Below are 24578 nucleotides of genomic sequence, written 5' to 3'. Positions count from 1 at the left end.
AGTCAGACTTTGCAGCTACAGCTTTCCAACAAACTTCTATTCACAACCACTGCCCAACATGACAGATTCTTCATTCTCAAGCATTACCTACATTACTCTTGTCCCCTAGATGTAGAGTTTCCCTCAGACTGTCCTGAAGTGCATGTTCAGCACACTTGGAGAGCAATCCATGCTGCTCTGTCTCGTTCTCTGTTACTTATTGCTTTCACAACCTCTTATGTCATCTTCAAATAGTATTAACATCAGAATTTTGTTGCAAGTTTGAGCCCCTCAGCTGAACCCTGTGGGACAAGTTAGAACCACCAGGCCATTGGTGATTCCAAATTTATGACTACATTTGGAGATACTGTAAGTGAAAGAGTTTATCCTTCTTTTACTCCATATCAAATACATATCAGTTAACTTTGTATGTGTGTAGATTTTTGTTGTGGTATACCAGGTCATGCATTTTTTACTTACTCTATTATCTTTACAGATTAAACATGAAATGTCACTTTAAAAAATCAACAAAGCAGGATCAAATCTATTTTCAGTGAAGTCCTGTTAGCTGGTATTAATTATATTCCCTGGTTTTAATTCTTGATGAATCAAGTCCCATATCAGTCATTCCATTAATTCATCCAGGATTGAGATCAGGATGTCAGAACTATAATTAGCTGGGTCATCCTGTTTGGCTTTAGTGTAAAAACTAGTCACACTCTTTTCAAGTTGTCATAACTAGATTATACTCACTCTCTTCAACTGAAAAAAAAGATCATTAGCTATGCGATTATTGTTGTAATTCAGAATTTCTTCAAAGTAATCTTCCAAAGCAGAGATGTATAGTATTAAAGTATCACATTAGCTCACAATTTTCTTGTATCCAAGGGAAGCATTCAGGAAGGATGTTCTCCATGCTTAGACTGACAAGGACTTGGCTCTAACTTCCCTTCACAGCCTTTCTAAACATAATCTCTTGTGGCTGTTTGTGAAAATGTTAAGGCAACCTCATCAAGCACAGAGACTTCTCTCCTCAGCCTAATGAGAGAAGGGACAACCTCCACAGGCTCATTTCCAAACTGCAATCCAGCTGCTGTGCTGCCCCAGCTATCCTCAACTGCCTACTAGAAGTTATCTCCGAGTTGTGGTCTTGTATGGACAATGCTTACAATATCACAGAATCATTGAACCATTTAGGTTGGAAACACCTCTAAGGTCATCAAGTCCAATTGCTAACCCAGCACTGCCGAGTCCAACACTAAACCATGTCTCCAAGTTTCTTTTAAATACCTCCAGGGATGGAGGTAATCTGCATAATCCACACTCATTGTATCATAGGGTACATCCCTGCTCATTTTCTTTACTATCTGAATTATGGAGTCATGGAATTATAGAATCACAATCTGGCTGTCAGATCTGCCTTAATTTGTCCAGCCTCATTTGAAGCTGCCCCCACAGTCCCCTCTGGCAACAGAAGTTCACTACCCAAACATGTAAAGATGTACTTTTTTAAATCTGGGCTTTGAGATGCTCTATCTCTCTCTTCAGTGGATATCCCTAGTTCTAGTATTTCAGGTTTCAATGATTAACAGTTCAGTTTAACTAACACCTACCAGATTCTTTAAATCCACCTTAGTTTTCTCCTCTCCAGATGGAAAAGTCCTGTATTTTCACAGTATTTTTAGCCTCTGGAAAGGGAAGAGTGGGAGGTTTAAGCCTGTCACTCTTCATTTTGTGCCATTTCCCACTCCAGGATGGCCATCCTTTCCTCTTATTCCATTTGTGATGGAAAACCAGATAGCACTGAAGCTACTGAGGGAAGTGGGAGGCAGGGGTTGATAAAAGAGGTTTGACTTTGCCTGTGGTTGTGGGACAGCTCACAGCCTTGTTATGTGCAAGAACCTTGTTGTTGACTAGGCTCCTGTGTATATCCCAAGCTCTGTACCTAATCCCTGCAGACACCTATCCCCATAGGACTGCTGTTCTCAGAGGATTTGTGAAAAGGTGGTTCATTAATCCCAGAATGTTGACATAAGTATGAATGAGAGCCTCGGTGCACTTGTTCCCCATCCCCACTCTGACTGCTGGGACTGGAAGCTACTCATGGTGGTGCTGGTGTAAAGCAGCTTCTTCAAGGGTGACAAGTGAGACTCCTCACAATTGATCATCCCTTGAAAGTCCATCAGTTGAAGATGGATATGCCTCTTTGTCTTTACTTTTTCTTTTAAACTGCTAGTGCTTAATGCTGTCTAGCACGTGCTTCATAATATATTTTTGGCCAATTTTCCGCTTGCCGGTCCAGAAAATCAGCATACAGTCATCTTTCAATATTGAGCTTTGTACACAGCTAATGTTAATGGAAAACAAGGGACTGTTAACAAAGACAAAGAGCATGAGCTGACATTATTTCCTTCAAGCTTCATTCAGCAGGAATGCTCTGTCAAGTGGAGCACATTATTCCCAAAAGCATTTTGAGAATGAGTGGGTGAACATCCTCTATCATTTTGTTATACTTGTCAAATATCAACTGTGCTACCAGGAGGGATATACAGCATTAAGGGTGTGGCTAGAGGACTGAAACTCCTGAGCAAAGAGCAACACAATACCTGAATTTTTTTTGTTAGCTCTTTGTAAAATAAACAAAGAATAATTTCAGGGAGTGAAAAGCTGGACAGAGTCTGGCTCAAGTTTACAGCTGAAAAGTATGCATAGGGAAAATAGAGGACAGAGTCCTCTGTAAGAAAAATGATCTGCCTGTATTTGTCATTGGATTTGCAGTACATCATTTACAAAAGCAAGGGTCTTACAAATGTTTCTTTAATGGTTTCCTAATTATTCTAATTAATGAGTGTCTAGTAGGTTCCATCAGTCATTGGTGAACTCATGTGATGTGTTTCTACTGCTGCCTTGTCTTCAGAAATTCTGTAAGACAAGAAGTCAAGAATACAAAACAGTGATGAGGAAGGATACAGTGACTAGAACTTGACAGAAAATAATAAATAAAAAGAATTCTCAGGATTCAAAATGTAGGTACAGTGTTGGAAAAAGGCAAAATGGGAGGGGAAATGGTTTACTGTCTTACTGACTGGAATGATTAGGTGTGCTGTGGATTTCTTCCTTTTTTTGCTGGTCATAGTGACAACAGAACAAAGACTTGACAGAGCCTTTTCATTCTGTAAATATTAAGCTATAATCTCCCATTTTAAAAACAGCAGAGGATAATATATTACTTGGCAAGGTAATATCAAATAATGAGCAAACAATTCAGGAATAAATTAAAGTCCTACTGAACTCACATTGCTGCTTAAGCTGAGCAAGCCAAGCTATGAAAGCGTAATTATGTTTTGGGAGTTCGTCTTGTCTTTCTGAGTAACTCTAAATATGTATTTCACAAATCAGTTCATAGATTGTTTTATTTTCCTTCTTTTTTTAAACTTCTCAAAGACAACACAACAGAACATGAGAATATGGACAGTATAACTGTACCATGACACAGAGACACAAGTTCATGGGTTTTTTCTTAATGTCACTCTAGAAAGAATACTCTGACATGTTACAGATTACTAGGACACGATTGCTTTTCCATGAAATCCTGGTTGTCTGAATCAGTTAGGTGACATCAAGGATTTCCAGCTAAATGCAAATCAATCCAAAGGGGAAAATGATAGTGGAAGAAGTAGGTTGTTAGAGGGAGAAGTTTGGGTCACAGGTTTTTCAGATACTGAGGTTCTATTGCATAATTAATCTTCATCTTCCCAATAAAACGCAGGAATCTGCTGTAAAATACTACTGCCTGTTTTTTCTTTAGGAGGAAAAGTATTCATGGTAGGAGTCAAAAGAAGCAGGGAAGTCATTAGGAGATGCTAACAAAGTAGTTCAATGGGATCTATTCAGAACAAGCCACCAGTGGGGTTTTTTTGCTTGAAAAGAGAAATGCATTTTTCCTACTGACAACATCTGAAAATCATAGCTAATTGTACAATCTGATCCATATTAACAGTGTGATATGAATGAAATATGCTCCTGATGTTCATGCTGTTAACAAGGGTCCATTATGCTGATCACCTTAGAGAACCTGGTCACCAAGGTCAATTTCCAATTGATCAGCTTAGGCATGAAAAAAAGACATTATTATACTGCAGTCAGCCTGAACATTAGCAGCACCAATGCCATTAATTCAAAATGATGTTATTTGCAAACAAAAGTAGCGTCTCTATGATCTGATCACTGGTGTCAAGAGGACACAGTAAACATAGCTGAAATTACAGAGCAGGCAATAGCTCTGTACAACTCACTAGCTGAATTATTTTCCTTTTAATGTCTAGGAATGTGCTAATGTGCTGCTAGAGGATGCTCAACACAGCAACACCAAATATTGCATTAAGGCTTTGCTTAGCAAAGGCTGAGCTTCCCAAGAAAGGCGAATTAACAAGAGCCAAGAGGTAGAAATTCAACCCAGTGAAATCCTTCTGTCTGTTTCTCTCCACTTCAGCAAGAGCTTTTGAATTTTAATCACTTGGTCTGAATTTCACACACTTCTTTTTTAGGTTTAGTGCAGGACATGCAGTATGCAGGCTACACATGGCTCATCCTGGACCCCAGGTATAATCTATGGTCTTAGAGACAGACCCATGTCAATTTTCATGTCTCTATTTTCCTTCCATAATTACCAGTGAAACAATACAGTGATCCTAGGAGTAAACACAATAAAGCACTTCATTTCTGCAACTACACAGAAGGAAACACTCAAGAATCTCTTATCCTCTTCTCAGGCTCATATGTACCCATTGCCAAAGCTGAAGAATTTCTGTGAGGCATCAGCTTCTAGGACTGTACTGAGATGCTACAGTTATTTTTCCAGGGTTTTTTTGCTGTTTTTTGTTGGGTATTTTTTGTTTTGTTTTGTTTTTTGGGGTTTTTTTGTAATGTACATTTCTTATATTTGCACACTTTCTTGAAAACTAGGCCTGGTTACATCTAGCCATTCTAGAAGCCATAAATGTTTTTTTTAAATTAATTTCTGAATGCTTCAGACTGGGGAACTTTTACCTGCATTCAGTTAGAATTAATTACAGCTTAAATGTATGATTCTTGTTCCAAACAATCACTTCAGAAATGTTCCCTAAATCCTCAGACCTCTCCTGTCCACACTGCTGAGGTCACTACAGACAGAAACTTATCAAGATAATACTGGAAAATTTTCTCCTAGCCAAAAATGCTAAAAGGGATTCTACAAAAATCAAAACCAAGGAGAGAAAGGGGCATCCTGTATCTCCAAGTTCAACACAGAGGACAGGCTGATACATATGGGTTTGTTAAGCAGAAAGAGGATTTAGGGGATGACCAGGGGCTTGTAGAGAAGACAGAGTTTTCTTCTACATAGTCAGAAATAAATATGAGAGGCAACAGGTACAAAGAGCTATAGAGAAAATCTAACTGAATGAAAGGAGAAAAAACCCCAAACAATTCACAGAAGAATGGACAAGTACCAAAGTTGCCCAAAGTGGCTGCAAAATTTCATTTCCTGGAGATAATTTCAATTCAAGTGGACAAAAACATGAGCAACTTAATCTAATTTTGAATTTAGGCCTGCCTTTGAGAAGGAGGTTGAACTGAGTGACCTCCAGAGACCTATTGCAATCTTAATTATGGTACATTTCTTCCTCTTTTGCTAAGCTATCCAAGCCAAAATTTTTTGCCCCCCTCTCAAAAGAAAAGAACTTCAAACTCATTATTATCTACCATCAAAATGGTAGATAATATTCTTTTCCTGTGTCAGTCAAGAATTTGTAAAGAATGGGGTGTATTAAACTTATGTAAATACTTGTAAGAAGTACGTTATCCTATTTGATAATAGGATAATAGAGGTTGATATAAAATAGAAGCTCAGTAGATGGAGACACTTCACACAGAAATGTATGCAACAGAGTCATGAAAAAGGAAGATGTTTTACTATATGTGAAGTCAAAGTTAGCCTGGTGTACATGACACCTGCTCTAGCAGTGTGACATTTCCAGCCTTGGAAAGGTGAATCTATTCCTAAATCAACAGGACAAAGACCATCTCTTGTACTACTAAGTCATTTTTGGTTGGGATTTCTGAATGTGAATGGATTCCATAGAAACATTTAAAGAAACGGTGGCTGCAGGAGTTACAATGGTGTACTAGGAGGTGGTTCCCACTGTGGAACACAATATGTGAGAAGAGCAAAGAGAAAGAATCAGGGGAGAGAGGGGTACATCTATGCTGGTAAAAAAGGGAGGACTGTGACCAGTGCTTCACCTTGAGGATAGATATTATGGATTAGCAAAAGAGCCCAGTGTTTTTAGGTCCACCCCCCTCTAGAGAAATCAATTATGTACAAACTACAGACTGCTTGACATTGAGTCTCTTCTGTATCTTACACAAGATCCTATGACATAATTATTATCTTTTGTCTTTTAAAAATTTTAATCACAAAGTCTGTGAAATAACTTCAGGACTATATGTCAACCTGCCACTTTCATGTCACTGGAGTATGGAAGTGGAAAGTTTTTATCATGTTCTCTAGGAAGCAAAAGTGTACAAAGCCTGTTAGAGGACTTTCTGGGAGTTAAACCTGATAGTCTCCTCCTAAGTGACTGCTAGAATGATGTCTGGATTGAGTTACTCCCAAAACTGTGTCTGGGTTTTTATGTTACAGAGAATGAGATAGAGTGGTCAAATGCAGAGCCTGGGATAAGCTGACAAATAATTGCATATCCACATAGGCACCTTCCTCTTAGTTTCCCTAAAAATTTTAATAGGACAGCCATGGGGTTCAGTGTTAAAGCACACTCCCAGGTCCTGTGTGTTTGCCAGAGCACAGGAGTGTCTATGAGACCCAGTGTGTCTGCAAAGCAGACTGTAGACAAGAGATTTTTTTCTTAGATGTTGATTTGGTATCAGTAGATTAGACAGTTGTTTTTTGTTTCTATACACCCTTGCAATTGTGACATCTATTTTACAATTGGAATGAATAATTTATCTTTCTTTTGACTTAAGTAAGATATCAAAGTAACTGCCTAAAGTAACTGCTCAGTGGTCCCATACCTCTTTTATTTAGGACGACATTCCTTTAGATCAGTAACAAGGTAATTATTGGGATAAATTGTTTACTTAGGATTTCAGCAACTGTCCAACTTTCCTGGGATAGCCAAAGGAAAAAGGACTGTATCCCCAGTTGCAGTAGCTGCAAGAGCTGTTTTGATAATTTGCATTACTGTGCTGGTACTGTCCAGGCACAGAGGAAGCCTATAGCAGCTCCTCACAGAGAATCACTTCCCTGGCTGACTTTCTCCCTCTTCACAAAATATCAATTAAAGCAAAACCAGCACATTTACAAAGATCAGGAAAGGAATTAGTGTGCTCCAGCCATAGCTAGAAAAGCTGTCTAGACCATAGCAGGGTAGTGGATGCTGATTGCAGAGCATCCACGCTGCCCAGTGAAACCTCCCCAAGCAGAGGCTGATCATGCACACACCTCACAGTACCTGAGCTGGGTCTCCATGGGGACAGCACAGTGACACTGGGAGTCTAAAACATCACCTCTGTGTGTCTGTAGTAGGATGAGGTTTTACTCCAAGTGTAAGGATTATGCTGAATAGAGCCCACCAGAGTTGATTTTATAACAGCATTGTCAAAGTACCTGTTGCCTGTTCTGGGACTTGATGCAGCCCAGTGGAGTTTAGGGATGTCTTGAGCCTCCTGAGATAGTATTAGAAGAATGTGAAGGCTCAAGCAGGGGAAGCCTGGCAACTCTCTCTTCAGGGAACAAATTCTGTCACAAATGATCACCAGAATTACCCCAGAGAATGGTAGTGCATCCAAAATAATCCAGGAGCAGCTTTGCTGTATGTACTCATGTTTCCTGGAATCTGCCTCTTTCAAGGTCATATCGAGACCACATAGTCCTGTGGTGATCTGATGGACACTTATGTAACAGCAGAGATTCCTGTTCTTTGCTCCCAAGCCTATTGCTTTGCATGTCATATTGTTACATGCCATTCCATCCTCAAACTCTTCTCCAGTTCTCTTTTTTATCCTCAGATTCTGTTTTATACAGTCAACTTCCAAATCCTTTTCTATGTTAATGTTGCCTCTCAATTTTGCATCATCATCCCCCATTAGGGTATGCACATTTTCCCATGACAATACATACTGCATGAAAATATTAAATTAGAGATTGATATGGACAAACTCTGCTCCTGGAGGAAATTTGCCACATACTTCCCTCCAGTGTTATGACTGTTTTCAGCACAAACTCCTGTGATCTGTGTTCTAACTATCCTCTTTTCACTTCTTATACATAGCCCCCCCTTCTTAAACTGATGATTCTCTGAGTGGGATAGACAGTGAGTAAACAACATCCAAGTGGATTAAAGCTATGGCAGTTCAAGAGAAAGATAACACAGAGAAAATGTTTTTGTCCTCAAAAAATTGTGTTGTCATCATATAATCTACTTCTGGTGAACATGAGCCACATTTTGTTCCATTTATCCCAGACATACTGGCAAAGAAGCAAATAAGATCAGCTTTGCTACATAAGATCTTCTGCTTTCTTTTGTGTTTCTCTTTTTGTATATAAGGATATATGTTAAATCTACTATTTTAATTACATTTATAAGATCTTATTCATCTGAACATCCAGCAATTTTTAACATTTAGTCTATACTTTTCGGTCTCCAGGAAACTGTTCAATCTGGTTTTGTGTTTCACTAAGAGTGTCTACTTCTTTTCCTGATACACTTTTTATGTGGTTAATTGTCCACCTTGATTCTGAACATTTTCATACAAGTTTCTGTATGAAACTTGTATGTTAGAAATAAGTTTCACACTATTTTTTGCAGCTTTGACTTCAGAAAATCCAGTTCAAGCATTCCCTTCTCTTAACCACTTCAGGCCATCCTGCCTCACTATACAGTTTTCTCATCTTATGAAACTTTGCCCATTCAAAATCCTCACTGCATGCACAGATCACTTTTGTTAATCCTTCCATTTCATCATCAGTCTTTGCCAGAAAACAATGAGCTCCTTGGTGAATTCTCTTAGCCTAAAAGATTATGAGCTTTGTTAATTCTAGCTATGGTTTACATGTCCAGATGAATGAGTCTGAATGAAGTTGTTTTACCTGAGGCCCCTCCCCTGCATTTGTTTGCAGAGAAGACGAATGCAGTGCCCCCAGCTTTCTTGTCCTACTGGCATGTATAGGCATTTGTTTTAAAATACAAGATCCTGTGGAAGGAGTCATGTAAACATCTCTGTCTGAGGCAGTCACTGCAGGTTGCTCCCTGAGTTCCTGAAGAGAAGCAGACATTTCAAGACTGCAAACCAGAAATAAATATTTCTAGTCCTACCAATGACTAATTTTGCATAGAGAGGCTAAACATTTATCTCAGAAGTAGCTTCTACAAGGCACATAACTGCTGTTAAAGCAAATTAATCAAAATGCTGCTCTGCTTTAACCAGTTGCTGCTGAAACAAACTATTGCACCCATTTTAGTGCTAATGAGGTTGTGGATTCTCTTTGCTACCTATTAACACTGCTGGAGGCAGGATACTGGTTACTGGGGCCTTTGATATGATACAGTGTGGCTTGTTCTTATTGCAGACATTTTTCAAGATAATTATGTCACTTAGATTTTGGTTCACTGATAATTAATAGTAGTGAGATTCACTTGCTAGATAATAATTAGTATTATCCCTCAATAGTCTTTTATAAATTAAGTACAAAAGACAATGCTTGCTCAAAATGAAGTGCTGGTCTAAATACCTGCCTTAAATTATATATTAGATTTTGTACAGAATGTGATCATTTTGGGAGACCTCTATAAAAGGTAGTGCATATAAGATGATGTATATTTATAGAAGGTCCTCTACTAAGTTGATGTGCTAATAAATAAACATATATTTGTCTAAAACTTTTAAGTTCACTTAAATTTGCATGGCCATTAAAAAAGCTCACAATTGCTTTCTTCCCTCTGAGTCATCCTTATGAACTCTCTTTTCTTTTAAGCAGCCAATAAAAAATTGGAAATTTAACACATCTTCCTTCAAGCCAGGAATGGCTTTTTCTCTGATCATCCATGCAAAAACTTACTACTGAAAATACTATTCTAAGAGGAAATAATGCAATTAACTATTGGCTTTTGTTTGGTTATTTAATCATTAGGTCCAATATATTTTTTATTTTAATGCCCCTATTTGTCATTAATCAGATGTGTAAAGTAATAAATTATTTCCTAAGAAATATGTCTTTTACTGTAAGGCTAAGGAGAGCAAAGAAAACTGCACTGAACTTTTAGATAGTAATGAGTAACCTTGACATCTGAACCACTTTATGATACTCTTTTATCTTCAGGCTGACATATAGAAGAACAATAATACCAATATTAAGCAGTATAGAAGTACCATGTGGTACTGACATTTTGACATAAGAAAGCTTAAGGTGATATACAGACACTCAGTGCCAAAGATTACCTGGTTTCCACAAGCTCAGCTGAGGCAACAATCTAGTGGAAGTAGAGGTGAATTTCCCCAGCAGCTGATGTGCAGTGATGAAAGGAAGGAGAACCACTTCCATTGCAGAAACAGGAATTTCTACAGCAGGAAAGTTGCTCATAGAAAACTGAGCTGTACAGTCATGATGCTTTTTAGGTAATCATCTTTCATTAGTTTAAGCCTTCCTTATACTTGTGAATATTTTAGCAATATTCACACCAGCATTTAGGTTGCAAAATTTGCAGGGGTATTAAAAAATACTGATTGTTTTGGTTTTTTTTAGCAAAACTGTGTCTCCATTTTTCCACAATATTATAAGCTCACTATTGTCTGATTTTCATTTGTGATAGGTAAGTCTTCACATCCTTTCTAATTATTGATTAGAGACAAAACCTTTAAAACAGCTAGGTAGGAAATAATGGATAGCAAGTACTATTTGGGAAAAAACAGGCTCTCTTTTTATAAACACAAAGCTACATCCATGAGGAATACAGACATGATTGTGATGAGCCTTTCAAACCCCATTCCTTCAAAAAAACATTTAGATTACAAGCACAATTGTACAAGGCAATTAATTGGAATTTGAAGGTTCATAAAAGTCCTTTTCTGTAGCTTTTGGTATAAAACTGGCATGAACTTGAACATTACATGGAATGAAAGTAGTCAAAACAGGTTAGATTTTATATTTTGTTATATCGAAAAAATAGTTTAGCCTGAATTACCTGACATTAACAAACAAAACTCAGAGCTACTTAACATAAATGTACAGCAACTCTATTACACACATTACATGGTATTTGTCAGTAAGTGATCTTTGAAGATTAGCAGCTAGGGAGCTTAACAATCAGATGCATTAAATTCAGCTGTCAAGTAATTCAGTGACTCACAAGAACTTAGAACAAATTTAGGAGAAAAAATCCCAAGTAATTCCAGATCAGCACATGTGTGAGGAAGAGCAGACTTCTACCCATTGCTGGTGTGGTCTCAGGTACTAATCTGAAAAATAAGTGAAAGTACTTTACAAGGTTCCTAGATAAGAACACAGGAGGCTGAGAGGTAGGAAAATTAAAGCATTCTATTATTTTTTTCTCCTCTTTGGTTTTCCTCTGTCTTAAAATATAGTATCAGTGCCCCAGGCCTATGAGCATCCTGTCAATTACTTTGAAATTTAACTAAACCAAACAGTACAATCAGTTCATGCTTTACTACCGGCTGGTAGCTCCATGCATCTGTCTGCATGTTATTCCTCTCACCACTCTTCAAAGGGAAGCTAACAAAAACTGGGATGGCAGGATGGGGGGGGCAGGAGGCAGCATCCCAAATTCTGCACAGAGAATACACTCCCCAGCTATCTCTGTCAGTTCTGCTGCACTCCAGCCAACCCAGCAGATCTCCAGATTGCGACCTAGGCTCTCTTAGGTATTGCACATAAAGATATCCTAGGACATACTTGGCTCATGCTACTTTTAATTTATCTCACTATGCTAGTTCAGGAGAGTTCTACTGAAGCAGACTCTGGTGGATTTACTCCTAGCTGCTTGAAGATAGAAAATAATAATGGAATTCATAATTAGACAATTGCCAGTTTCATTACTTCTGACCTCCATATCTCAGCTCCAGATAAAAGAACTACTGCTCCATACTCTTAGATGAAATACCATTTAGATCAAGGCTCAGCAAGAAGCTTTGGACAAACCTGATATATCTATTTAGAGCCATGACAGAGAAGAGCAATTTATCAACATCAGTAAATCTTGATGAATGCCAAGAGACCCAAGCCTCCTAAATCAAATGAGGGCTTCAACCAGGTTTTGTCTAATAATTGGTTGCTGAAAGCTGAATGCAAGGTAGGACATAATTAATTGGATTCTCCCTCCTCACAGCATAGCAAAGCCCTAAATACAGACTGTGAAGGTTTAGGATGTCAAGCAGAAAAGGAAATTAACTTGCAGAAGATATAGGAATGGAATTCTCACCTTCTCCAGCAGGTAAGATCACATGATTTTTTTGGATTGACTTTTCCAAACACAAAACTTATTTTGAAAGTCAAGAATTCTGCACTCCATCTGCTAATCCATTGTCCAAATACTGTGAAAATTTTATATCTACTTGGCAAACATGAGAAATCCATATTTGGTTTAGGTACTATATGATAATTAATTCACCATAATGACGTACTGATCTCGAGATTAAAGGGCTAAGGGACAATTTGGGGCTTATTAAATGAATTGATGCACTATTTTAGCTTGTGAAACAAATCAAACCTTGCTCTGCCAGAGAACAAATGCCATTTTCCATGACCATGAATTTATGTAATGTTGGGCAAGTCACTTACACTTTCTTTCTGTTCCCTTTCCTTAAATGGGAATACCACTGCCTGACTGCAATGAATTTATGGACAATACATTTGTTTAAAACTATAACTATGCTGTAATAGAGGACCTATGTAAGAATCTTCCAAATAGAACAGTGACATTTTTATTTCTCTCACATTTAGCCAATGTACAGAGCACGTGGATGAACCTGCAGGACCTGTGGCATCCAGCAGGTAGCAGGAATAAGTGAAAAAGGGAGAGCCATCTTTATGTTCCTGGTGTTTCCTTGGGACATAGGTAATACAAGAAAAGAAAATGCTGGGCTCTGCACATGATGTGTTTGGGTTTTGCTATCAGGATAAAAAATTACACACAAACACGCACATATATCTAGAGGAAGAATTCAGAGAAATAAGTGAGCTTGCTTTCTCTTATATCAGTTTCTCCTCTGCAGAGGGAAATGGAATCCTAAGAAACTCATTTTCCTTTAATTTGCCAGAAGACAGCTTTGCCTGAGAAACAAGCTTTCAAGCTAGAAGGCAGACCAGCTCTAATATTCACCCACCAGTAATCCCCTGTAAGGATTATACATTTTAAAAGGAGAAAGGTGTACATTTTGTGATGATCCTTTTACTTCTCAGCGTTTTTCATAGTTGTTCTGTCAAAAAGTACTGCCTCTTTGAGAATACAGCCCTCCTGTAAATGTGTAGGTGACTAAGATTGTTGATGCTTTTCAAAACCCACTGGTAAAAATCCCTAGATCTCAGAAAAAACTAATTCCCAGGCATGCAAGGCAATAATAGCCAAGATGCAGCTTATGCAGCTTACCTGTCTAAAATGGAGGACTTCCTGTTGTAAGATTGTTAGTCTCATTCTTGAAAGCAGTCATCTCAGGGGGAAAAAAAAAAGAGAGAGAGAGAGGTGATACACAGGCAATACAGGCAAACCATAATGAATGTTGAATTTCCACTGACTTGTGCCAGCATGTTGCTTGTGCCAGAAAAATGGCAGAAGATGATGTACAACACAATTCGTGCCTAGCTAGTGGAAGAAAAGAGAGATTAAAAGAAAATTTAGGGAAAGAGTAACCGGTTTCTTATTTTGCACACAAGAAAAGCCCATGTAACCCGGGTCTTGTAGCTACTTATAAATTCCACCTAAATTTCTGTCTCATTGGCTGCTACTGTTAATAACAAGCAGGGCTGCTACTGATATTTCTGCAGCCAGCCTCTGTGCTGTGAGAGGTGGACACTGACATCCTGCCATTGTGGTCTAAGTGAAACTTAGGGTGAGTCTGTTCCCTCTGAATGGAAACTCTCCAAAAGGTGTTTGGAGCTCAGCATTGTGTCTTCCCCTGTATGATTTACACTGCCCTTTTCTGGGCTCAGTCAGCTGTACGAGGCAAAAACGAACACTTCATAGGCTGAGTAAAACTCTCTTGAAAAGGATTAATATAATAAGTACTATTTGTTCAAGTTCATAGTTAGGAACTGCACGAGGGGCCTCACACCAAAACATGTTACCACTCCAAACAAATGTGTGCCCTGTGAGATCCCACTCAGGAATTTGAACTATCTGGGTGGAGGGCTTGCATAGGTGGAGTTTCTGTGAGTATTCTTGTGGATAGGTATGGGTGGGACAGAGAGAAAGAAAAAGGGAGAGGGAAAGACAAAGGCAGGGGGAGGAAGCAGGAAAAGAACAGAGAGGATATGTGAACTTTATTTTTCTTTTCTTAAGCAGATGTGAGCTTGCTTTGGTTGTGCTCCAAGCAGGCACACTTCTTGTGCCCACGCTATCAGCAAAGGCTTAGCAGCCCAGGCTTACTAACCATGGCTACACTGTTTATGGTTTGGAGCTGACTCATACCCACCCAGAGTAAAGCCTGTTAAACCACAATGCAGTTAAAACCATAAGAGACCTGAAAAAAACCTCCAGACACAGGCAGAATAAGCAAATTGTTTCTCCTCAGGAAAAAATAAAGGTCTTAGAGTTTCAGTGGGGCACTGTCCATAAAAGTTTAAATTAATCTTAGCACTGAGCTATGGGAATTTATCTTGCAGTTCTTGTCCTTCAATCCAGTAACTTAGATACATGTACATTCTGGCAAAACTTCTCTTCCTAAATATGAAACTGGAGCACACTCTTCAGTTATCTGCTCCATAAATGAACTAATCCTTATTATTAACTGGTTTTGTTGACTTCAGCTTTCAGCCATGAGATTGTGTTTGTCTCATTATTCTGTTCTCTGACATTTCATCCATATTCTGTGATGCTGGCTAAATCCAGCTGATGTGCATCAAATCAAATACCGATACACCCATTAAAAAAAAATCAATTATTTCAGGCCTCAAACTTGGATAAGGTAAGTCCAAGTCTAAAACGAAAATCTGAAACAAATCTTTCAGCTTTCTTCTGAAGGTGTATGTGAAGCATAACAGCACCTATGTCACATCTGCACCACATGAAGTAGCAAAATTGTGATGTTTCTCTACCTTCCCAAGAAGACAGAGGAAATATAGTCAGGAAGCCTAGCTAGCCTTAGAAAAACATTTAATATCTGCTTTGACAATTTCTGCATTTTAAAGAAACAATCAGGGTAGAAAATTCATTAAGAGTTCTTGGAGCAAAAACTAAAAACCTAGATCTCCTCCCCTCCTGGTAGAGGCTCAGAAGCCTAGGATCACATCTTCTTTTCCACTGGGTGGAACTCAAAGGCTTTTTTCTGGTGCTGATAAATTACTGGCAGCTGCAACTCCAACAGGTGGCAGATGCTCAGAAAACACAGCTAAAAGACCACTGATTTCAAGTTTGTCAATCAGCTCCTATTCTTAAAAAGACATTTCTGCCACATGTCCTGAAGAGAGGAGACATTCCTCTTATAATGTCAAGTACCTAAGTGCCAGAGCAGAGCTGGAATTACCATCAGCACTGCTTAGGTGTAGGCAAGCCAAAACCTTAGAGCATGCTGACTGTACCTCCCAGTGCTGCCTTCCTCTGACCACACAGAGTGCAGGAACCTGACATGACTCCACCCAACAGTTTCTCAAGTCCTGCACAAGACAAAGAGATTGCAACTTTCAATGCTGTGATGTTCACTTATAGATATAGATGCAAGCTCTCAAGAAAGATATTGATTTTTCAGCTATGGTGATTGTATTGCATTTGTCCTGAAAATATGTATCATTTCAAGGGCAAACACTACAGGTCTTTCCATGTGTTGATATGCCTTATGAATCTCTGAACCCTACATTTCAACAACCTTCTCCAAGGACAAAAATATAATAATTCTGTATCTTGTGCTTTGAAAATTTGAGCCTGAATAATTCAATGAGAGGTTTGGTGTGTCTTTTCCCCTTTGTTTTAATAAGGATAGGATTTCATTCTTCATATGCATCTCACAGTGTAATGGTCAAACCTGGCAATATTTTTAGTCAGTGATAGAGAGCATGTCTATGTGTTCCCCACATAATGAGGAGTGTTACATTGGGCTAACAAGCAGAGCTGTCTGAAAGCTGGTTGCTTCCTGCTGAAGCACCAGAGGTATTACCTCTGCATTACAAGGCAACAGTGATAATAGCAAATTTCTTTTTCATAATCTAGCTGCATACATAGCTGTAGATAAGGTATTTAAAGGGAAACAAAGAAGCAGACAAAGCTGCAGAGGTGGGCATGAAGCTATGACCCCAATAATTTCCTTTCTAAGAACACTTCCAGTTAAGAAGCCAGAGAAACCTTAAATCAACAATGTAACTTTTTAGCATATATCTTATTCTGTATCTAAAGTACAATATGTCATATGCAACATATAATATAATAGCATACTACAGTATATGTGAGGTAATATATATTATTTTACATTTTCTATTACATGTCCATTTTGTATAGATGTGCACATATAAATAATTGCATGTTTAAATATAAAATCAAGTTAATAGCCTAATTTAAGGGAATGGCACTCAGTACAGCTGAAAAATCTCACCTCCCCTCCTCTTCAAATACCTGTCTCTGGCATATAGAGATACTACAGCAAAACACTGAGGCAGTTTGACTTTACAAAGTGTAATGTCAAAATGCTTTCAGAATCCACTAGCATACCGCACTCCAGCAGCTTTGATTTCTTCTCACAAGAGTTAAGAAGAAATTCACTTAATCAATACAGCTAGGCTCAGTTTACCAACTTCTTTTAATACTTTATCACCTTTGTGGAAAACTGCACTGTGAACCCTCAAAATCAATCATCACAACTCCTGCTGGCAATTAGGATTAAGGAAATTAAGCTCAGGAGACACACTAGTTGTACATACAAAGCTGATCCCCATGGGGGAGATTGGTTCACCTACTAGAGCCTGCCATAAACATCTCTTAAAGCTTTACATCATCACCACATAGGAAAAAAAACAAAAGTTCTATAAAGTGGCAGTATGATATATGTGATATATGTTGATATATGTTGTAGGCCTCTGTAATTTTCAGTTAGAGAGCTCTGGCTTTAGCATTGCTATATCAGTAAAGCTCATACCAGGTACATTGCCTCAGCTGTGGTCCCTGTCTGTTAAACAAAAATGAAAGAACAAAAAGAGATCATCAGTCAATGCCAGATAACTCTCTTCTCACTAAGATTCTCCAGAGTTTAAATTCCAGATACCAAAATTAGCAAGTACAGAATCCCTTCAGCTCATCACTGGAAACACTTGCTACTGTATTTGCTGACTTTCACTGCTCACCCAGCTGCACAGGTTCCCCTAGGACCACAGTGCCTGTGATGGATAATAGTTCAGCATTTAGGGAATAAAAAAGCAATATGAATTTTTGGAAAGACTAGGTTCTTTTCAGTTGTAGTTTAGTTTAGTTAGTTTCAAGGCCTTTACAGAATGAGTCAAGCAGGTTTGTAAACAGTTCATATTTTCAAATGCTTTATGTCTGCGGTTGTCAGGGAAAATATTTATTGAAGGGCTCAGCTTTGGCCTTACTTTGCTTCTATCAAAGGTAATGGTTTCAATGTTTTCAGTGGCAGCAGATAGTTGACATCAAAGCTTTGGGAAATCCCACTTTGGAAAAACAATGATGTCTCCTGGGTCTGAAGACGATGTAAAGTTTTGTGGGTTTGAGGGGTGGTGATGCTTGTTTCAGTTTTGTTTGGTTTTACTTATCCCAGGATATTAAGAGCAACATGTCACAGAAAAAGGATGGACTAATTATATTCTCATATATGGCTTTACTAGAAGGAAAAATTATAAGACTAATTCAGGAAAAGAAAAAGTTCTGCATGTAACTAAAAACCTAAAGAATGTGTGCAAGCATGCTGTAAAGAAAAATGCTTTGGAAAGACAGCCATATAGAAACTTCCAAAATTGTTACAAATATATCTGATTAGAATTTACATGCCTGCATGCGTATAGAGGGTATTTTGTTTGGAGATTTTTAATAGTGACAAAATTTCACCAACAAATGTTTTTTCAGCACAATGACTGTATCCTGTTTACTATACAGAACCATGCATTTCTGCAGTAGTGGTTTTCAATGATGATTCTAAAGCAGCACTCTTGAATTATTTTTTTTTATAATAAATGTTTAGAAGCTGCAATTTAAAAACTCCATAAAATTATCCATTATCTTTATTTCCTGGGTTTCCTTAACTGTTCCTTGGGTGTTATGACTAGACTTTGATATATCAACAAACATGATTTATGGCGTAATTCGTGTCTGGTTGATATGTTTACTTACTGGTTGATATGTTTACTTACAGGTTAATATGTTTACTTACTACATTATCTAGCAGTTGATTTAGGATTTTCCATTTAAATTACCCTGTCTATTTAGAGGCCTTATTTGACAACGTTTCCCATTGCATTGTCTTTTTCTTCCTGTCAGCTGAATCAATAATTTATTGGTAATTTTTCATTAAATAAACACAAAAACTGATAAGCACAGTTAGCCCAGGAAAACACATGCAAGGAAAATGGAAATACTTATTATTATATTTTTACACTACTTCCTTGCTACAAAACAGCCAGTAAACTAACCTCTACATCCCTAGTGTAGCCTTTCAAAAGACTGATCCATATTTAACATTTAACAGCAGATTCTCACCCAGAAGCAAATACAGCTTCAGTATAAAGGAAAGCAAAGAGAAATTTCATTGCTGCAAACTCAGGAGCTCTAAGCCAGACCAGTGCAGCTATAGTTTGTGTTCTTTTGCATTCTCTCCACTTTTTTAGTTTGAGGCAGATGAACTGATCACAAAGAAACTCTAAGTAAAGACTAAAGAAAGCTAGTAATAGGGGGTGCAGAGAAACTGCTTGTTTTGTTTAACTGGTCCAGAATTTCAACAGAACTTTAGGAGCATTGACTTCAGCTGTTCAAAATGTCATTAAATTACAAGCTCAGAAAACATTGTTCCCGTGTTGCAGCATTTTGTCATTAGTCAAGGTGCACTCCCCACATTTTCAATTAAGATGAGCTTTATACAGTGTTTACACCAAAAGAAAAAAACAAAAAAAAACAAAAAACCCTTACATTTTAGGAACGTAAACAAATGTATACATACCACATTTAGAATTTTTTTTAACAATTATCAAATTTTAGCTGATCTAATTTGGCTTTTTCTAGTAATAGTCCCTACATTTAAATTCTTACTGATTATTTACAGCAGGGTTTAATGCTGTGGGACAGAAACACTCACTAGTTTGATTTTTTTCTCATTGTATGTTAAGAAAGGACCTACCATTAACCTAAAGTTGTCTTAAAATTTATTAATTTTAAAGTTTAAAACACCCTTTTCCCTATTTTTGTCAATCAGTTGTATTATTTCAGAGAACTCATGGAAATGCTTCTCTATACTATCAGAAAAATAATAATCTAGATTTATGAATAACTTTATTATATTTATGTGAGTTTTACAATTTCAGAGGGTGATTCAGAAGAACCTTAGCAAGATGAAGAATGTCTCATAGCCACCCAACTCTCTCTGTGAATGAGAGGATGCTCAGGGATGCTGGTTCTCTGTGGACATATTGCAAGTTCTGGCTGTAGCTAGGCTACCAGAAGAGCACTTAGGGAACCCTTAGCTGCTCATTACCACCCCCACCATAGATTTCCACCTCCCACGTTCTGCCAGCGTAACTTTTCTGGCTGCTCTCCAGCCTGTGTTGAAATGAGCCAGGCCTACTCACTTTCAATGACAGGTCTTTGCAGGTCCACCTTGGTTTGCCTGAACTAACACAGAGAGTGAGTTTTTGCAAGACTGGGCCAGCAGAATTGAGGGCAGCACTTTTCAGAGGATTTTCATGGTCAAGGGGGTGGAGGATAGGTCCCTTGACCTATCAAAGCTGCCACTGAAATGGGGCAGGGCTGTAGGTGCCTTCTTGTCTGACAGTGAGAAGGCAGGACAAGGGCTGTACTCCAAGTGCAGCCAGATCAAGCAGAAGCTAAATGAGGTCTACTGCCCCAGCTACAGATGACTGCCTTGCCTCATTAACTGGATCTTAGCATTTCCCCAAAACCCACACAGTATCTGGGATTGCTCTTAGCCTCATTTTTTTAAAGTAGTTTGATTCATTAAAAACCTCCAAACACTTGTGTTTCTGACCTAACCCACTTTGATAAGTAGTGAACTAGGGTGTGGACAGATAAATTGATATACTGGTACAACTGACAGAGATCTCTGGTTTCACCTGGTTAAGTGGTAGGTGAAGCAACACCTGAGACCTTTGTTAAAGCCTTTTGAAGAGCTGCTATGTCTTCTACTGCCTGCTTGATATAAACCCCCACCTAAAAATCACTTCAGGAAGCCTCTCTTTTCTAATTTTTTAACTACTTCATTCTAGAAGAGCTTAGACATGCTAGGAATGAATGTGGAAAGCAGTGTATTCCAGCTAAGTTTCCTGCATTCATAAACCAAATACTAACATCACACTGGAAACACAAGCATTTGTGTTCAGAAAGGGCTGACATAGAACTAAAGACAGAATGCTGAAGGCAGGGCTACTGCAAGTAGAATTACTCAACAAAAGTTTTAAGATGATAGAATCACTTCTCTGAATTCTTGTAACTGAGACTCTTCCCCTGTTCATGTAGATGAATTCAAGGTTTACTACTTTTAATACTACTTTATCTCAAAAGGTGGAATCTTTCTTGGACCAGTTTTTGCACGCAAGGAAAACAGAAGGCAAGACCTTAGACAAGGGAGAGAAGAAACATTGTGATAATGTTACCTGTCTCAGCTTAGTGTTCTTATTAGTACTTAGAATGCCTCAGCTGGTGGTGTTGCTGAAGCTGAGACAGATGAAGGCCTTTGCTCTTACTTCAGCAAATCATGCAAAACAATGAGCTTGTATATAATAGGCAATAAGTTGTCTCATGGAACTATGTAATAGTGTAAGAGAGTTTGAATGGCAGACAGCTGCCTTATGTGACAATGGGCTGGATAGCCATGTGGTGTGCTTCTAACTTCAATGCAATTGAGTGTGGTGTCTGACCCTGCTTTCAACAGAGGGTAGGATTAGACATTATGTAGAGGTCCCTTCCCACTTCAGTCATTCTGTGACCTTAAAAGCTGTGTGAGTTTGTGATCTTGAATGCTGACAACTCATCGGTTGATCATAGCATGAAAGTGTCCAAAGTAGTGCAAGTTCTATGGTGTGTATATGATGTTAGCCCACTTCTACTCCAAACTTCATTGATCTGATTCCTCTAGACTTGTATGGCAACTGTGTATACCAGATGCTCTGTTCCTGATAATAATCAGGAGAAATTATTGGAAAAAAAAAAATATTTCTAAATTTAACTGCCTTTCTAATATGTGTGAAACTGCACTTTTGTTGATTAGTACAGTAGAAAAGTTGGCTTTGTTTTCTATTTTGTAGTAACTAGCTACTAAATATCTGGGTTTTGCTATTCCCTGTAGTATTTGTGCAGAGGATTATTGAATAAAAGTTCAAGAGGTTTAAAATGTGGTTGTAGTGCTTTGAGGTGGTAGAGATGTCCCCGAAACAGAGGTAAGAGCAGCTTTGCTGAATACTATGACATGTTCCAAAAGCTTGATAGCTTGAAAAACATCATTATAGTAGTTTGGAGTGCTTGAACATTTGTCTTATTTGAAGATAAAGCGTAAAGCTGTTCTGAAATTTATTTTAAATGGTTTCTGTGAGTTTCTTCCTAGCAATTGAACTTCATGACAGATCTATTTTCAAAGGTAAATGTCATAGATTATTTTTACTCACAAATAATAATTCTGAAATAACAGAAATTTCTACACAGCAACAGACATTGATAATGATAATAAAATAGTTACCAGACTTCAGAGTGCCTATGTTTTAAAGAGTGGAACAAGAAGTGTGTTGAGACTGCTTAGTTTGTATCTCCGTAGACCCTTATCATCACAATTTGGGATTATTTGCCTACAGCCACATGTTCATTTACAAGGAATTGACAACAATGTCTCCTTTGATGGTTCCAAGACTATATTTCAGGGTGGCTCTGTAGAGCAACCAGCATACCTTTGACAGAAAATGTGATGTAGGGCTACATTACTTTGATCTGTGTCCTTCTTAAATGTTGTTATAAAAAATGATAGTGTGTAACATTGCATCCCCTAATTACTTAAAAAAAGAAACAGTTGTGAAGTTAAGCTATAAACTAATTTCTGTGACAACCAAAAATACGGTCAAAACATGGCTTTTCTAGCAGAGCCTACATCTGTGGTACAGAAGTTTTCACCACATATTGGAAAGGAGAATTTTTGCGTTTTTTCTCTGAAATCCTACAGATCAGTGTTTCTCCTGTTAGTAACAGAGCTTTTCAGACAAGAGGCATCTTTCAACACCAGCAGGTCAGGTATGATGGAAAAAGACAACAGCTGCAGAAAGATAAAGCTACCTGATAATTCCTGTGCTTTTTAACTGAAAGCTGTAGCAGCAGGCCAGCCAGCCTGAACATAAATTGTGTTACAGAGAAAGTGTCACACAGACACAGAGGGATGAGTATATACATAGTATAGAGAAACAATTTGCTGCTATTCTCGGGTTTTGGGAATTTCACCTACAACCTACCACTGTCCACAGAACTGATAGGACTTGCAGTGGCAGAAAGCAAACTAAAAAAAATCAGTATTGACACAGAAAATATTGAGGGAATGAAGAAAGAGACCAACTGGACTCTTCTAACCATCAGCAACTTTCCTGAATGATTTCACCCTGAGGTGCAAGGTTTCCATTGAACCTGAATTTGGTTCAATTGAGGAAAAAGGGCATCTGCAAATGAGTTATTGGCTCTAGCAGTGCTTTCTCTTGCTGTCTCACTGCTAAAATTTTGCTTTTCCTTCTTACTGTTCATTAGTTGTAGATAACTATAAATTAAGTATCAACAGGATTGCTTCTCCCCTTTCCATAAATCCAGGGGAAATTACCTCTTCAAATCTACTGGACTTTCTCTCTGCCTGTTACCAGGCTCCTACTGCTCTCATGGAATTGTTGTTGCTGTCTCCTAGCTGCAAATTTACAGAAACTGGAGTGACTGTGGAAATGGGGTGGGGACAGTTTTAGAACTGAGCTTATGCATATGCAGGGAAAGTACCAGCAAAGGGTGCCTGGGAAGATGATGGAATCTGTGTTTGCAGAGATATTCTGAACTCGACAAAGTCTTCAGCTGCCTGCTCTAGAGGGCAAAGTAAAGTAAACCCTCTGCAACAGAGGGTTTTACTTGACATCCTCCTGAGATTCCTTTCAACCTGAATTATCCTGCAAGGCTAAAAGTAGGGAGACAAAATGGAAAAGGCATATAATCAAATGAGGAAGGTAGCAATAGAACTAATCAAAAATTCTAATCCCCACCCCCAGAATATTTTGGTTTGGAATGAGATGTTGGACTAATCCAAACTTTTTCATGGCATAGGAGTAAATCACTGCACATGTGCATAATTCTCCTGTGGGTGACATTTCATCTGTGTCAATGGAGGGCTAGCTCTGTTTTCTCCCTCTGAATGGATGGTACACAGTGAAGCTGCAGGGGGTTGCTCCCATCATCCATTAATGACTTAAGATACCTGGGAAAAATGGAGAACATGTGGGAAAAGAAACAGGAAAGTAAAGTTACAAAGTAATTCTGACCTGTTTCTTTCCTATGTTACTCAGTACCCAGGCAATATACTATGTTAAGGTGGGCCCGAATTTCTGATTAACACAGGCATCACCTGTTAAAGGCCATGTTTCCAGTCTTTCTGTGTGGAACTACACCACTTTGTACAAACTATTTAAATATACATGAATAGCATGTAAACAAGTGGGTGTGACTCCCTAATTTGGTGGTTTACACATGTAACTGGGAGCAAACCCAGCTGAGTTACTGCCTCAGTGAATTATTAATACAAACTATTTAATTAGTACAAATTGTTTAAGCTCAGCAAAGCTCTTGAAGCCATATCAACAGTAGGATCTAACCTCTCCTGCTCCAGAGATACCGTAGTTTGTTGTCAAAATAACATTGTGGGAGAACAAGAGGTATGAGTTCAAATGCCCCCAGGTAAAGAAGGAAAATGAGGTCTATGACTGCTGTACGATGCTCCATGCACATCCTAACCATAGCTCTTGGTTAAAAGGCAGGCGGCCAACCCCTTGGAAAATCTTCGGGTTTCATTCTGCTTCTTCTGCAGGTACTTGAGAGGGATCGCTTAGTTTCAAGATGTGAACAAGTCCATCACTTTTCTTTTTCTCATTAAAACTAAAAGAAAAAAAGGGTAGGTCGCATTTGAACTTCAGATAAAGAATTGAT

The 24578-nt window shown here is 38.3% G+C and overlaps 1 long non-coding RNA gene across 3 annotated transcripts in view; it reads right to left on the bottom strand.

Moving 5' to 3' along the window:
- The window catches only part of LOC143693520 (uncharacterized), a 51081-nt gene that overhangs the window by 26015 nt on the left and 488 nt on the right, over positions 1–24578 (bottom strand). Inside the window, exon 1 of one of the 3 annotated variants that reach the window (XR_013181265.1) lies at positions 13641–15653. The exons of the other annotated variants lie outside the window; for them this stretch is intronic. This is a non-coding gene — a long non-coding RNA (uncharacterized LOC143693520). Of the gene's footprint in view, positions 1–13640; positions 15654–24578 lie in introns of those variants that run through there. 3 annotated transcript variants of the gene reach the window in all.

The sequence above is a fragment of the Agelaius phoeniceus genome, chromosome 3 (genome assembly GCF_051311805.1).
Source record: "Agelaius phoeniceus isolate bAgePho1 chromosome 3, bAgePho1.hap1, whole genome shotgun sequence".
Lineage (NCBI taxonomy): Eukaryota > Metazoa > Chordata > Aves > Passeriformes > Icteridae > Agelaius > Agelaius phoeniceus.
This window is presented reverse-complemented; position numbering and strand designations above follow the sequence as displayed.